We start from the raw sequence: 15,827 nt of genomic DNA on the forward strand, positions 1-15,827 counted from the left end.
AAAACAAACACTTCCTCTTATCTCCCTTAACTTGTAAGCTTCTCCTCTCTTCTCCTTTGCAACCTTGTCACTGTGTTATGTACCCTCTCCTCAGGACACCGGTTTCTTCTTTACACCCTCTTCTCTCTCTCTCTCTCTCTTAATTTCTTTCTACACCTAATAGTAAATAAATTTAAGGGAATTTATATTTATGAACCCAACACTCAACAAATAATTTGTCCTATTTAATTTTCGGATTCTTGACTTGTGTATAATGATATATAATAAAAAAAATTATACATATTAAAACTTTATAAAAATGTAATGTTTAAAATTATCTTATAAATTTTAATAGAAATTATTATTTATAAATTTTTATTTTATTTTTTTACAAAATATAAATTTTTATTATATGCTTTAACATATTAACAAATTTATTTAATTTATTATCTAACGAGTCAAATTCTAAAGTTTTAAATTTAATTTTAATTAGAAAAAATATTGCTTAGATCGTTATTTTACAAGGTATCATTGGAAGAGTCTATATGACATTAATTATACATTTTTAAATTGTATTTGAACAATTCATAACTATTAATTATAATATATTATAAATGTAGATTTTTTATATTATCATTCAATCGTTAAAAAAAAGCGTGACATTGTTTAGGTAATAGCTGTAGCTTCTTCTTCTTTTCTTCCTCAAAAAACAAAATTAATTTTAATCATGGTTGAAATAAGACAATCCAGAAAATTAAGAAAGTGTGTTCCATGCAGCAGAATTTTTATTTTAAAAAAATAAATTAAAGGGGTCAACGGGATTAACTGTTGCGTCCAAAGAATGTAGCAAATGTTGCTGGGATCCCTATTCTCTTTTTCTGTAGACAAGCCATTTTTCGGATTTGACCAACCAATTTCAATTCAAGTTAGAGAGACCTACTTAAGATAATGTAGCCATCTTAATCAAGTTTTAACGCACACATTTCGAAACTCAATTTGGACTTTTTTCTAAAGTTTTAGCAATTATTTTTTATTTTAATTTTCGTTTTATAATATGTATGAGTCATTTTTAAAAACAAAATAAAATCAATTTTTTAAAAATATCAATTTATGAAATAAGTATTTATCTTTTAAAAAAAAGTATTTCATTGTACATGTATTTTTGGTTATTAATAAATACCAATGAATTCTCTCTTACCACTGTCATTAAATTAAAATAAACTTTTGAATAAAATTTTAATAATACATCACATGACTGAATTTTTATTTTTTAAATAAAATATTTTTCTATTGATAATAAACATTTTGTTGTATTAAAGAGGGAAAAATAAATAGATAAAATTTATTAAATTAAAAATAAATTATGAAAATCTAAAATTACAATTTACATTAAAATAAAAAAATAAATGTTTAATATCTTGGTGTATAAATAAATAAATAGCATAACAAAAAAATATATATAGCTCTTACAAATGTCTCACTAAAGATAATTCATAAAAATATTGTTAACTTTAAAAAAATGCCCGTGTTTAATATATAGAGGTGACTTGTGTTGCTTTATCATCGGACTGACTAAATAATGCTTTATATCTAAAGAGGATTTTATTGCACTATGCATACATTGTTAAACTAAAATATTTATCGTAAATAAAAAATAATAAAAGTATGTTTTAATTCTTAAAATTTGTAAATTTAAGAGTAAAATTTTTAATTAAAAAGTATTATATTAAATAGAATTAAGTTAAATATATAACATTTCATATTAAGAGATGGATTATTATATGAAACTAAGTGTAAAATATTAATAAATTTACATACTATCACTTTAAAGGCATTGACGTAGGTGGAGCGAAAAATATATCTCATCCAAATATAATGTTCTGATCTACAAAATACTTTTTTTTTTCACTTAAAGATATATAATAGAAGTAGATTGATTGAGCATAAAAAATTATATTAAAAAGTATATTATTAACATTTTCAGGAGTTAATTATTTGTATGTAAATTAAAACGTTGTTTTTGTTTATAAAATGTAACGTGTAATTATTTATAATTAAACAATAGTATAATTTATAAAAGAATATGAATGCATTTAAGCTATATTATATTTTTTTAATTTCTGTATTGCTACTTTAAACAACAAAAAGAGGGAGAGAGAAAATGGAGGAACTACGAATTTAACTCTGGTCACCTTACATGTATACTTTATGATAATGATCTTATTGTGAAAGTTTAATAATGGTATATACAATCAGTGTTCTTAGGATTAAGATTAATATACTGAAGAAGGAACTAAACGTAGAAAAAATTAACATAACATAAAATTTTAACATAATTTTCATTAAAAAATTATTTATTACTTTTTAAATTAATAGAGAGTATTTAAAAACACTCATTGACAAGACTCTTTAATACTTCGTTCATAAATTCTTAGCAAAAGTGTTAAGTTATTAGTAGTAATTTTATTATTGTGAAGGTCTGTGGCTTTGCATTTACTGTTCGTAATTTCTTAGCATCACTGTTAGGAAGTTGCTTATGATTTAAGTTAGATAGAGATCACGAAGGCAAAATTCTTTTATATTTATTTTTAATTTGTTAGACTAAAGCTTAAAACATATTTTACAACTATCTTGTACATTATACAAATTTTTAAATGTGAAAATAATTAACATTGATTCTAAAGGTTGAAAATTAAATAAAGATTTCAAAATGATAATTTTTTTTATAAAAAAATATATTTACTACATAAAAATATATAAAGAAGTGGCAATCCTTATCTTTTTTTTTCCTAAAAAAGACAACGTAATTGTGTGTGTATAACTATAAACGAATCCTTGTTTTAACACATTGGTCAACTTTGAAAGCTTGATCTATCATCTGTTCGTTTTCAAGAAGATACTAATGAAAAATGTTAGTTCATCACAATATGGGTAGCCAAATGCTAAAAACAAATTACCCTGATATTTTCATCAGCAACATCCTACACTTTCTACAAACCTAAAAAGAAAAAAGGCAGGGAAAATTGATGAGACAGTAACAGTGAATAATTTTTGGCTCAGCAAACACAAGGAAGATTGGTTAATTTTCTTAATGAATCGCCAGCATACGGATCAATTCGACAATGGAGAAACGCGTAAAAATAAATGGTTGAGTAGCTGAATTCTTGAATTACTACATATCAGAATGGTTCGTGATTTGAGCTATTATGTTAAAGGCTATATAACCTATATACGTACATTTATGTTGTTTTTCTTTTTTCTTTGGGTGACAATGAATATGTGTAATTCTTGTATGAAAAACAGTAAATTTTGCAAACATATATCCTTTTTTTCATCTTTAAATACAGTTGTCAAATTAAATTGTCTAATCATAAACATTTCAATGCAAAATAATGAATTTATGTATATCAAATTCAAAAGATCTTAAATGATTTAAACCTCTAAAATGACGTTACAAACTTCAATGCGAGTAACAAAATTACATATATCAGCTTAAAAAATAATATCTATATTAGTACATCATATTCATACCATTGTTATAATGCTATATTATTATGAATTATTTATATTTTTATATTAATAATTTAATTTTAATAAAAAATAATATTAAAGTGAGCTAATAAAATGGAAAATAAATGAATTTTTTACATATAGTGGAGCAAAATGACTCGTTAGAAAACCAAAATGTGGGAATGATTAAATTCTGATAAATAAAAAACTTTTTTTAAAGCCAAACATGTTTTTTTTTTAATAACGATTACTGAGCTCATACTAATTGTTAAATTTTTGTAATTAGAAAAATAACAAATGTTCAACTTATTAAAGGTAGGGAAATTAAAAATATTACAAATCGGTCCACTTAATACTATTATTATTTTATTTTATATAATTTTTTGAAACTATATACTTATTAATGTACATAAAAGTTTAAATCCATTTATTTGCATACGTACTTAAGCTCATTATTGGGTGTAACGTGTGTGTGTGTATAATATATACATATATCAACAAATGCAATGCAATTTATAAGATGCAACTAACAATTTCAATCGAGCATGGTACAAAGTACGAGAGACATTGAGAGATTGCAATAATATTTACATCAAGCAAATGGAGTTTGAAGAATAAACTAATCAGAGCCTCATAAGTAAGTTAATTTGTCGAGGTATTCAAAAATATCTTAATGCTAATTAAGTTTTTACAATGAAATATGTTACTTAAATATTAAAAAATAATTTTAATGTAATTAGCAATTTTGAGTTTTAGTGTTAGATATATAACTTTGTTAATTATTTAAAAAGGAAAATTTTAGGGATTATAGTATTCTATTCAACTTAAATAAAACTGTTTGTTACAAAAGACATTAATGATTTAAATATAAAAAAGTACAAGTTTTTATTAAAGTCAAGACATACTTTAAAGAATGATTATGCTAGATAAAAAGAAAGTAAGCTCAATAAATAAGTCGAACAAATATTTTAAAGTCTTGCTTAACCTAATTTGTTTCTACCCTAATAACTATATATTAATGAAAAAAATTATCGAGATTGTCAGAAAATTAAATCAACAATTGACCAAATAAAAATAGTTTGAATACAAAGTGAACTAACACAGGACACACGAAACTCTTATATGCTCTAACGATGCACACATTATCATGTTTGTTTATATAAATTTCAAAGAGTTAATAAATAAAAATACTGTATCATTACAATAATAATTAATTTTTTCCTCTTAGAAGAGAAAATAATAAATTTGTATATGATAACACATCATCTGTGAATTATGTACATGCGTGATGAATTAAAATAATTTGTTCTTTTCAATAATTATATCACTTTCATGCAATGTTATCATAAAGCAAATTGAATGGTTTTCTGGGGTTGAAGAAAGCTTGATTCTTTATTTAACTTGTTTAATGATGCAAATAGTTAGCTACACACATTAAATTTTGGTCAAACAAATTGAGGTTTTTGAAACACAAAAACCAATTTATTATCATTATGTGTGGGGGAAAAGGGGGATTGACATATACAAGTCAGCTAGGAATTGTATTAATGATTATTACAATAATGAAACAATGACTCGTGTCATTGTAATGTAGCAGAGTCAACGCAATTTAAAAGTCAAACACAATTTTTGCGGTTGATGTGTCATTTTATTGTATCCTCCATGTTGGAAATGGATGCCATCATACATTTGATCCTATGAATTACATAACGTAACGATTTAGAAGGTTGTTTCTTCGAGCCACATGTATGCATTGAAATAACACAACGATTTAAATATTTTATTAATCAATGTTATATTATTGTGATAAATTAATTATTAAAATAATAAAATTAGTTTTAAACAAAAAAAAACCATTAAAATGCCCAATTAAAAAAAAATATGATGCAATTGGATAGTTTCCCTACGTGTGTGCATGTTTTGAATACAGAATTCAAGATATATGATTATATTTTATGCTTTATAAGATAAGCTTGAGAGTTTGATTAAAAAAAACAAAAGTTGAAAAATCCTGAGGAGGAGAAGAATATAGACTTTCGGAAAGTGTATGATATATGTTAAAAAAAAACAGATGATGCTCAGGCGTTAAGCATATCCATGTCTCATACTCAAGTGTAGGCAAAGTGAATCGTTGAAAATTTTGAAATGTTTTAAGGGAGATGCATGACCATTCAAATATCTTAAAGAAAATTCTAATTGATAGATCAATAACCTTTGACTTAATTAAGAGATGTTAAAAGACGAAAGTTATCTTGAAAATGACTTTTCTTTTGAATTTTTATTTTTATTTTATCGATTTCTTAGTTTTATTGTATTAAAGCGTGTCTTTCGTTTTGTTGTGAGATACTTACCATATTTAAGAGATTTTCTCATGGCAAGTTGAGGGAACTATGGAAGAAGACGTGTAAAAGCAAAAACCAGCTCATTTACGTTTTTTAACAGCTAAAATTTCCTCTCTTTTTTTTTTCATATCTTGTGCATATTACCCTGTATTATACAAGTATATAATTTTTCTTATTTGAAATTACAAGTATCTTTTACTATTATAGACGATAAAATTTTTAAAATATTTAAATTAATTATATTTTCAAGTATTTTAATTCAATATTGTAAATTAAGTTGAAATAATCTCAAAAGTCATGTCTCAGTAATATCAAGAAACATAGTGAATTTGTGTAATAATTAATATAAAACTATATTGACGATGTATTTTAATTTATTAATAACGTAATTTTTTAAATAATAATACTGTATCAAATTTAAACTTTTAATTTATTTCAATGATTTTTCTTTCTGTTTTTAAGTTGGGATTAATAGTTTCTTTAAATCTCAATGCTACGAAAAAAAATTATTGACGAGAAAAATAATTAAAAACAATAAAGAGAAACACGTTGTTAAAACTTATTAATTGCCATTAAAAAAAAACTCTAAAGAACGAGTCGTTGCATCAACAATCAATTTTAGGAATGAATATAAAAAATATTCGTTAGACTAAAAGTTAAACTTTATTAAATTTCATCAATCCTAGTTTCTTGACATTCTAACTTCATTTTTGTTCTGTTTTTTATCTTCAATTTATTTGAAGTTAATTTAATGATTTTATACAGACTATACGTGATAAAGAAATACATTATATTTTTTAATTTCAACACTTATCACAACGTCACAAAACAAATGTAAAATAGAAACAGCAAGTCGCCATAACTGTCTCCACCCACCCCACCAATGTCGCTTCTTTTATGGGTCGCTCAAAGAAAACACAGACCTCCATCCATTATTCTTATCATTAAGTTTAAATTTGTTTATAATTTGTATATTTTAACAAATTATTTGTTTTAATTTCTCTCAGCTAATATTTGTAGTTTTAATTTTTACATTTTTGTGATTTTGGTTTTCGGTCCGTGTCTCTAAAGTGCTACTTGTTTATTTTTTTTATTAAGCTACATTAATTAAAAAAGACTAAAAATAAAAGTAAAAATAAACTTTACTGTTATTATTATTTCTTAAAATAGCGGATCTGAGAGGGCATGTGGCGACTCGCGAAGTGTTTTTGTCTGTGATGTTTGTAGCTTTGCAATTGAATTGGGCTATGCAGTGTTGTAAATAAAAGCACAATTTTCAGCTGAATCACACGGAGCGTGTGCCAAGCTTTGACTTTTGTCTCACGGAAGGTCTTGTTTGTTTCTGTGAATATGAATGTACGACGGTACTTTTTAGTGGCAAACTTATAACCTGTTTTTGCCTTCGCTTCGCCTGCCAAAGGACGAGAAAGAAAACAATATACAACAGTTTTAATTATTCTCAATTTTTGTTTTCTAAACTTATTTCTTAAGATACCTATATCTTAATAATCTTGATGCCAGCAAAACCATGCCAAGCTAAAGGACTACTCGGGTGAATTTTTGGTAAGTGAACGTGAAATAAAAAGTGAGGAAGTTAAAAAAATGTAAAAAAATATTATTATTATATTGAGTCAGTTAAATACTTAAGTAATTTTAATTTAACCTGCCGTTTTAAGTTTAAAATTTTACTCAACTTGTCTCCGAACATAAAATAATAATTTTCACAAATTTATTTATAATCTTCATGCTTCCTGAAAACTACAACTAAATAACGGGTGACAAATATATAATAAAAGAAAATATTTATGACCTTAAAACTCAAATATTGACTAATTAAATTGAGAATAAAGATAATTTTAAAAAATTTCACTTTAATAAAATTGATGTGCAGGCAGGAGTGTCAATTCCGCAATAATAATCTCCTTAATAACTTTGACATAGCGCAACAGCTCTCGGACGTACTCTTTAATGCTTTGTCCGGATAAAAGAAAAAAAGAAAAAGAAGAATAGCATAAAGTGATAAAAAAATACTTAAAAAAAAACGTTTCGAACCTTCCATTTTTTTCTCACTTTTCTCACTGCTATAATTTTTAAAAGACGATAAGATAGTTTGGGTGGCAAAAATATATATATTTTAGTATATTTATGTAAAAAATATTAATTTTAGACTTCTGTCATCTTTTAAAATATCACACATTTTATTTTAAAAAATAGTATAGTTAGTGTAATAGTTTAAGTAACATTTTTGTTAAAACTCGTTTATAATATTAATTTTAAATGTGTAAAAGTAATTTTTTTTATTAAAAATAGCACTTATTATATGCTTATATTTTTATTATAATAAATAATTTATCGCTTTAATTGGTTAAAGTTAATATTTTCATAAAAAAAAAATCTAAGGTTAAAATAAAAACTTCTTCAAAACAAATACTATAATATTGTCAGGGGCGATAAATGACAATACTTAATAAGAATGTGAAGGGAAAAAATTAATTAAATTACTATTTTAACTAATGCAAGCTAATGAGATAAGCTCGCCTATCAAATACTTTTTTTTAATCAAACAAGTTTACAAGTAACTAAAATGATTTGTCTTTGAAACATACTTATCCAATAAAAATCAAACTATAAATAGTGTAATGTCTCGTAAAATGTCTATGTATCACACATTTAGTATAATATATCACATTTTCAATATAAATTTCACAGTATTAATACTAATAGTTTAATATTTTGAAAACACCAAATCATACCAATGGAAGTAGTTTTTAACATTTAATATTTTTAAAAAAAAATTAAATTGCATTGCACATTTCTTAAACGATAAATATAAGAATTTAAACTCCAATTTGAGTGCATATCCTTTGCGTGAGAAATGAGAAATGATTCACATTTCTTAAAGCTAAAAAAAAGGTAAAAAATTTGACAAAAAATACTCTTTAAAACAAATTAAAAATTATTTTGTTATTGATTTTACAACAATCTAATTGCAATCATTGACAAAGCAAAAACATATTTATTAGAGTAGTCAAATAAAAAGAGTAAAGTAGTGTTTTGAAATTTGGTGGATCGATCGGTTCAACGGGCTGAATTCGAAAATAGTCAACTATTTGATCCGTTTAATTTTAAAAACTAATTCATCTCAGAATTGGTCAAATCAGTTGAAAATGAGTGAAAAAGCTGAAAACTGGCGTAAAAACTGGTTTTGGATCGGTTGTTTTATAACTTTTCGAAAAAAATTATAAAGATCCATATAGCATTATTATTTTATATTAATCTAAATTTTAAATGATTTTATGTTAATGTTCCCCTTAATATAAAAAAAAACATCAAAATATATATTTAATTATCATAAACTCAATTACAGTTCAATTGTGATTAAATTAATGTTTTTTAAAAGATAATTTAATGACCCAAATGAATTTAAAAACATTGAAAAAAGTAACTAGAATTAGATTAATAGTGAAAGCTGAAAGATCTGAGCAGAAACAGGCGGGGTGGTCGATGCAGAAATGTTTGAAAACTAAAAGATTGTTGTTTTTGGAATATGACTTGGCAGCCGGCGTTCAAGCAGAGACAACCCAAGTGGTACACCTCATCATTGCTGTGTAGGATGTCAGCACTTTAAAATTTTTATCATTACTAATATTTAATTGTAGGTTTAGTTAGAATGTTAATAAATAATGTAGAATTTTATTTTATTGTTTTTGTTTAATTATGAGTAAACTTTTTGAGACGTTATTACATTTTAAAAAGCAAGTAAAAGTACCATATATGATATTGAATATCGTTTTAAATTACTCAAAATTAATTTAATTAACATTTTTATATACTTTTAAAAAACCTTTCAATTTTTTTCCAAAAAATCAAGACAGCGTCGATTTTTTTTTTCAATTAGACATTGTCTATGTTTAATTAAAAAAAAATTCGATACACTTCAAATAATTAATGATAGTTTTAATTTATATGGTATATTTTTAAATAAATAGATAAAAAATCAGCTGGGAAATATCTTACAAACTTGAGAAAGGCATAAATAATTTATTTAAGTAAATAAAACTATTAGTGACTCAATAGTTAAAATTAATTTGTTAGAATAGTTAAAGATATACGTAGAAGATGAATTTCGAAAGAAAAGATATATAACTTTTATTTAAAATTAATATTTTCTAATTGTGTAAATTTTTAGAAAAAAAAGTATAGATTTAAAATATTATTTATTTAATTTTGTGGAAGATATACAACTTTGAAAACATTATTTACGATACCACTAATAGATAAAAGGAGCACTGAATCGGAAGTGGCGTGCAAAAGTTAGACTTGACTCTTTACACGTGTTGTCACTGATGAGTGATGACATGTTAAAATAAAGAATTCAATCCAATCGAGCTAAGCTATACCTATTTTATGATTAATTATCTTGATCGTTCTTTGTCGAGGACTTCAAAGAAATTAGTTTCGTTAGTTATTAAATTAAGGGTCTTCTTAGTTAAATTTTAAAAACATTACTTAAAAATAATAAATCACAAATATCTATTAAAAATATGTTAAAAACTATGGATAGAAATATTGGTTTTTACGTTTTTAATTTCTCTTTGCTATTTTGTTTCACTGTATGTAAATAACTATATATAATAACAGTACATTTCGTTTAAATACGTAAAATATGTTATTTTTTTTATTAATTCATACTTTACTATAAATGTACAGGCACTATTTTTAGTATAGTATATTTCAGTAGGATCAATAAAAATGAATTGCCAACCTTTTAAACCAGGTTAACTTTAAAATATAATATATTAAATGTAAAATATGTCGAGTAGTTTAATGAACATTAATTGTAGTTTATATTTCAGTATACACATTTTTCATCTTCCTCAATAGATTTATTTTTTAGTGATATCACTCTTATTAGAGGTGTTTGGAAAATTTTTAACATCGTTAAATTATTTTTAAAAAATTCGATAAATACTTGATTTTTTTATTTGTTTCATTTTCATTTCTTACGTTTAAACTCGAACTGAAATGTAATAAATTTTTATATTTTTATTTCATTATTAAATAAATTATTTTCTTAAAGTTGTTGTACAGTTTAATTTATTATTAACATGTAACTGTATTTTATGGGGAAAAAAAGCTAATTTGAGTTGTGATTCAATATTTAGATTAAAATATAATTTATTGTCAGATTTAACTTTTTAAATTTATTTATATATTCTAATTTTTATTTAACAAATTTTGATATTAAATAAAAAATAACCAAAAATATGATTTTATACATTGATTGAAAACGTTAAAGTTAAGAAAATTTTATTTATTTGTTGATCAAGAATAAAGCGTTGTTTCTTAAAATTTATAAAAATACACGATAAAAACAAAAAAATTAATTTAATTCAAATTTTAAAATTATGGTGTGATTAATTTCAATAAAAATTACTTCTGATTTATATAAAAAATTAAATTTTTAAAAAATAATTTATTTATATTTAATTTAAATACAAAAACACAGTCACTTAAGTTATCAATTAAATGTTAAAAACTAAGAGAAACATTATACGTAATATATTAGTATTTTTTTTCTTTTTATTCATTACATGTTTTGGTACACTTAATGTTATAATAACTGAAATTTTATATAATAAAAAAATTAAAGAAAGATAGTAACGTGGATGCCATGCTTTCCATAAGCTATATTTAACAAATGTAATGAATACATTATATTAAATGACTATATCATTTAATAGTATTTTAAGTTGAGTTTACACCACATTAAACAAGCATATAATTGAACATTAGTGTGTGATGGATTTTCTTTGATACCTATAGACTGAAACAATTAATATTTTTTTCGATTAACAAAATTTTGGTGATATGAAATGTCATGCATTTAACATATATGTGTGTTAAGTGCAAGAAGATCATGAAATATTTAATAAATATAGCATTTCAAAAAATACACATATAATCATTCAATAAAATATTATTTCGTTAACTTAGCAATTTAGTTTTTTTTTTTTTTTAAGTCATGTCATCAACAAGTGAAAGAATGAGATAGAATAAGTTGGTCCACATTTAAAAAATGGATTAAAAAACTAACCTACCCATTGTTTTTTATCAACAAATTAGCTAGTGACCAGTCTAGTGATGAAATGAAAATATATAAATTAATCAAGAAATAATCAATTCTCACATTTACTCATCTCTTCAGCAACATTAATTATAGGAGCAATGTAAAACAATATTTGCACCAGGTTAAAGTGAATTTTATTTATTTTTTGGTTCAAAAGGGAAAAAAAAGGAGAAAATTCGAATGCATTGTAATATTAATTTAGAATTAACATTAAGCAACAGAAAGAGAATGCTAAAGTTGATTGTGTGATTTACCTCAAATCATTTTGTGTAGTCGATTAAACGAGTCATGTTAATCGAGATGGTGAGTCTTTTATTGCAACCCAATCCATAAAATTACGATAATTACACCGACTAACCTAACAAACGAAATCCATTTTCCCAATACTACATCCAATTAAACACTCACGTGAAATAATGAATAAACTTAAGTTGGTTCATGGTAATAATTTGGACAATTAATCAAACATTCTATAACTTGTTCACTTAATGCATTTTTTTACCCCTTGTCTTGTCTTTTTAATTAAAAATAAAATAAAAAAACCCTGCATGTGAATTCAAATAGTGATTTCGTGTACTTTAAAGTATGTATTCATCAATCAGATTCTAGAATATCATTATTGTGAAAGTGGTTGCACTCAGGCGAGTGCATGCAGTTGGCACGCTAGTGAGATAAGCATTGTTAATTAGACTTAAACGGTATATAAAACAGCCATTAGCTTTAAAATATTGATTTAATATAGGTTTTATATAAAAACTTTAGCATGAAAGAATTTTTATAATTACGCTACTCCTTTTACTTTCATCAACCTCACATACTAATTGTATTTTCTATACTTCATTAGACCTATGGCGATTGAACTAGAACAAAATATGAGATAAAGAATAATTAAATCAATACTAAAGTTAATATTATGTGAATTATGAATTATGAATTCATTCAATGTGTGCAGGAGCAGGGTGAGGGAACAGAACTATATGACATTTATGTGGACCAGTGTTAATTTCAGAAGACGTACTAACGAAGATAACATAGCCTTAAAATAGATACGCAAATGGAAGCAAGCTGGAGCACCAGAAGCTGTTTAATTTGGCCCTCATTTAAGAGCCCGCCATGTAAGTTGGTGACCACTTTCCCCTCCCAAACCATGCAATTATATGCAAATCTTCCATCTAAATCAGTCACACATGGCACTCTAAGTGTGTAATAATTCGTTTCTAAAAATAATTTAAGTGTAGTATGTGTAATTTGGAAGTATGCATATAAAATTTCAGTAAGCAAAGGTCCCCAAGCTTAGATAAATACAAATGAGAAAGATTTTACCCGAAAAAATTACTTAACAGTGAAAATTTATTGTAGATTAAAATAATGACATTATTACTTTTATGTGTGTATGACCATTAGAAGCGTCATTCGAATTTGTCACCTAACGTTAGAAGCTCGTCGTCGTCATCCCCCCCCACTCATCATTCTAACGACTACTTATTAATTTTTTTTTACTTTGAACGTCTATTATTTAATAAATTTGAGTTTATGAAACGAGTTAGATAAATAATTTGATCCTTTTCTAATAATTTAAATAATTGTATGTTTTATCGTGTGTTTTGAAATTACTATGTTTCTTGTTTATCAAGTTAAGGCCTAATTATTGGATGGATTAAGTTGCAGGGATATGGTTAAGTAACTAGAGGTGTTAAAATGAGTTCCAGTTCGTGAGTTAGCTTGACTTAATTTACTTCATTCGTGGGTTGGATTATAAAAAAAAGTGCTTTTAACATTGTTTATCAATTAAATTAAATTTTTTATTTTAATAAATCACTTACCTTTAATGTTATTATATATTATAAAATAAATTTTAAAATTTAGTTGATGAGCCACACCTTAATAATTACACTTAAGTTTTGTTTTAATAAAAATTGAACTTCCAAGAATTTTAGATTATTACAGCTCAGTTCATTCAATTCACGAGTTATATTAAATGAGTTGGAGTGGCTCAAATTTAACTTATTTAAAAATTTATTTTAATGTTAAATTTGTTATGTAATGACCAAATAATTTTATTTCTTGGTTAGTAATAAGCCAATGTTGTTCGAGTTAAATATGACTAAAAAAATTAAAATTAAAAATAAAAAAATAATTAAACCTTTAAAGTTATCAATAGTTTAATATTTAATAGTTAGCAACAATATTAAATTTATTTTCTCACATGCTCAAATTCAAAATGCCTGTTTAAATAAAAATAATTCTACTAGTTAAACTATACTGTTGTTAGTTGATTGATATAATTACCAATTCACAAAGAAATTCAGGGGTTCAATTGTGTGGTCATAACTCGTAAACCAAATTACACGCTATCATTTAAATCATTTGATGCCTTTACACTTTATTCATTGACTGATTTCCGACCATCAAATTTAGCAACAAATGAACATATGTATTGAGTAAAAATGTATTTAAATATACAATAATTAAACTTAATTAAAATAAGTTAAAATTTTGCATAATTTTATAAATACTATTTGTTATAAATTATCCATATTTTTTCAATTTTATAAATAATATTTGTTATAAATTATCCATATTTTTTATTTAAATATTTTCTATTTTGAAATATATTTTGATATGATACTAAGTTTAATTGCTCAAACTCTATTTAAACAACCAAAATTAACATTTCTTATAAATTATATGACAAATTTTTAATATTAATATATATATATATATATATATATATGTAAAAAAAAAAAAAACATGAGAATGTACTCATATATATTAATTTGAAGTTGGAAAAAAAAGTACATGTAACACTATGATTGTATGGATACACGCTACAAGAAAAAATTTTTTTTTTAGTCTTTCAAATTATAAGCTCTAATTACTTTAACTTTTAGCTTTATAAAAATTTTTGCTCTCATTCTTAATTAAAAAAATTATTTTAGTTATTTTCCTTTATTTTTTATTTTAATTTATGTATAAAAAGTTAAAATAAATATCACTTCATGGAATTAATTTATAAACATTAAAATAATCAGCACTAATTGTTTAAGAAGCTAAAGTTAATATTTATTTTACAAATTTTATTAATATCAATTTTTAAATTCAACTTTAAGTGTTTAAAAACAATATTTTTTTAATACAAATATATTTACTAGATTAAATATATAATAGATATATATTTTTAATAAAAAATTATGATTATTAATTCGTTAAATTGAGTTTTAAGAGTTGATATTAATATTATGTTTTATTTAAAAAAGAGGGAGAGATTTTGGACTTTGGTTGAGATGGACGGAACTTAACAATGACGCGCCGCTATTCATTGAACGTTGAAGTTGAACTTTAATACAATAAATAGTACGTTACCAATGTGGGCAGCTAACTAATTATGAATTTGTAGTCAAATACATTGCTTGTTGTAACAACTCTGTTCCAAAGCCTATAACTTTGACTTGTACACACAAACACACATGTCCAGTTCAACAGTTGATTATTAATTATCTTTTAATGTGATAAAGGCCTTGTTTGTTTCTGCATTTGGAAACTGGATTGGAGGGATAACTATTTTCTTTTTTCTTTTCGCGTCCAATAAATGTTATTGAAATTTTTATGCATCAGAAGTTGTGTAATCTTCATCTTGGTTGAAACCCAAACAGGCTTGCAAGCCTTAAGATACATTTTTATTTATTTTTTCTGTATTTAAATAAATATCATGAATATATCAATGTGAGAGATCTTAACAAGTGTTTGTAGAATAAAAAATACTAACACCGGTTTTAAAGGTTGAGTTTAAGTGATTAAAAGTGACAAATTTTGCTGAAAACTGTATTTTTTATATTAGTAATATAAAAGCATAATAAACATTATTT

Source organism: Abrus precatorius, unplaced genomic scaffold (assembly GCF_003935025.1).
Source record: "Abrus precatorius isolate BTA unplaced genomic scaffold, Abrus_2018 Scaffold4, whole genome shotgun sequence".
Classification (NCBI taxonomy): Eukaryota; Viridiplantae; Streptophyta; class Magnoliopsida; order Fabales; family Fabaceae; genus Abrus; species Abrus precatorius.